This window comes from Poecilia mexicana, unplaced genomic scaffold (genome assembly GCF_051168715.1).
Source record: "Poecilia mexicana isolate PSO_F unplaced genomic scaffold, ASM5116871v1 scaffold_19, whole genome shotgun sequence".
NCBI classification, from domain to species: domain Eukaryota; kingdom Metazoa; phylum Chordata; class Actinopteri; order Cyprinodontiformes; family Poeciliidae; genus Poecilia; species Poecilia mexicana.
This window is the reverse complement of record NW_028263388.1, coordinates 17507042-17509348: the sequence shown is the minus strand read 5'-3', so window position 1 is coordinate 17509348 and position 2307 is coordinate 17507042. Positions and strand designations below refer to the sequence as shown.

Sequence of the window (2307 nt, the reverse complement as noted above, 5' to 3'; positions counted from 1 at the left end):
ACCCAGTGCAGACCCCAAAAGGAGTCAGATCCCTAAATTGGATGCTTACGGTTTTTAGCAACGTAGTAGCAGAAAAGCTGCAGTCCGAGCTCCCGCAAGCTCAACAATATTCGTCATTATGGCACATCTAGTTGAGACTAAAATATAACAAACTACAAAAAGAGAACATAAGCTCTGTAAGGCAAAGAGAATAATAATAATAGTCAGTAAATGTGACACGTAGCTGCTTAATCAAAGCCGTGTACCTTTGCAAAGTTCTCTTATGCTTTGAGGGACTTGATGAAGACGCTGGCCTCATCTGGTGAATTAAACTCCTTCTCCATACCATTGTGTGTGACCCGGAGTCGTGCTGGATAGAGCAGACCGAAACGGATCCCGGGGATCTCGCGAAGCTGACGGCGGACCTCAGTGAAGGCAGCACGGGCCCGGGCGGTCCTCGGCGTGTGGTCAGGGAAAACAGAGACGCGCATGTCTCTAACCGTGATCCGCTGTTGGGTCCTAGCTCGGCGCAAAATGTCCACACAGTCCGAATGATAGTGCATACGAACAACTATAGGACGAGGTCGCTCTCCAGGTTTCGTCTTCGGTTGGAGAGTACGATGGGCACGGTCCACCAAGGGCTCCTTCTCCAGCTGAAAAGCCTCCTTAAGCAAAGTGGAAATGGCTATAGATGTGGTGGAAAAATCCTCTGAAATGCCTATCAGACGCAAATTGTTGCGACGAGATCTGGCCTCCAGGTCATCACATTTATTGTCCAATTTTTTCAAATCCGTGGACAACTGCTGCACCTTAGCCTGTAGAGTAGTGATATCGTCGGCGCACGTAGAGCATGATGTCTCCAACTCGCCCACGGTGTCCTTCAGGGCGCGCACATCCAGCTGAACAGTTGTAATTTTGCTAGTCAATTCCGACTTCACTGCTAGGAGCTCAGCCTTTATACTCGACAAATTTTCAGTGAGAGCTGCTTGGAGTTCAGTCTTGAAGATAAGTGCCATTTCAACCCGAAGAGCCGATAGCAGCTCAGACTTAAAGGCCGAGGAAGGAGAAATGTCAGCAAGTTCATCCGTGTAGGTAGGAGAGTCACCACGAGGCGAGGATGTAGCATGAGAAGCAGGCCTCTGTTGCTGTGCAGACGGTTTGACTTTTGGAGGCATTTTAATTGAGGAAAAAAAAGCAAGGACTTGAGACGAGTGAACAAAAAACACACCGAGAAGGAGTAAAAAGCTAACAAAAATGTGCCTAAAATAACAATTATATCTAATAGTTGCGGGAGCTCAGCTACACGCGTCCTACCCCGCCATTCGCTCTACCGGAAGTTCTCCAGAAAGATCTTGTCTGCCTCTGGAGTGGTGGGTCCGTTGGCTCCCTCAGCAATGATCTGACAGAAACAAAAGTTCATCTTTAATGTAAATTCAAAAGGAAACATAAACTATCAGCCACCTTCTGTTAGTGGAAACGAGTGTTCACCTTCGCCTTGATCCTGCGGGCGTTGTTGCGTGTGAGCTGCTTTTCTCCAGCAGCAGGAATCAGGATGTGGCAGTCCGCCTCCAGGATGTTCCCATCGTAGGGCTTGGCTCCCGGGAAGCCCACAATGGTGCCGTGTTGCTGCAAGGAGGGGAGAACAGATATTTTGTAATGTTTATTCACAATAAAACGTAAATCTAATGTAAAGGAAGATAAGGCGGCGGTGCTGGCACCAGTTTGTAATCCTCCAGCTGCTTTGGGTTGATGCCGTCTGGGTTGTAGATGGCTCCATCAATCTCTCCAACGCCCACACACTTGGCACCGAAACGGTGCAGGTACCTCATGGAGTGGAGACCCACATTACCGAAACCCTGAGGAGAAAATAAATAAATAGCTGATGGATACAGAGGTAAGACATTTTTAAAAAAAATTCAATTCCCTTCTACAGAAAACAAGTTCACATCACTGAAGCTTGAATCAGTCTAACTAAATTCAAATACTTTGGTGCCCTCTTGTGGCCAAAGTTGGTTCCACATTCTTCTACTGCTTAATACAATTAACACTCAGTGCTTTTAAGTACTGAGACTTAAATGTTTTTTTTAAATTTAGCTTCCAGATACAACATAAATAATTTGACAACACCAGCTTAATAAAAAAGGTGCATTTCAAACTGCTAGAATATCAGTGAAAAGTGTTTCAATAAATTTATTTTCAAACATAGCAATCATCCGGCTCAACTCCATTCAAAGAGCCACAGATAACAGATAACAAATGACTCGTAACGTCCAGAATCTATTTCAGTCATTCTGAATAGATTGTGTGCTGGTCATCGGTTTTCAATCA

At 45.5% G+C, this 2307-nt stretch overlaps 1 pseudogene across 1 annotated transcript; it reads right to left on the bottom strand.

Annotated features, from left to right (window-relative positions):
• Nucleotides 1–1306: 1306 nt before the first annotated feature.
• Nucleotides 1307–1857, bottom strand: LOC148153692 (glutamate dehydrogenase, mitochondrial pseudogene; annotated as a pseudogene). The gene is made up of 3 exons (XR_015761535.1): nt 1698–1857; nt 1468–1605; nt 1307–1378 (listed from the first exon to the last, which is right to left on the bottom strand). The product of XR_015761535.1 is annotated as a glutamate dehydrogenase, mitochondrial pseudogene (transcript).
• Nucleotides 1858–2307: the final 450 nt, after the last annotated feature.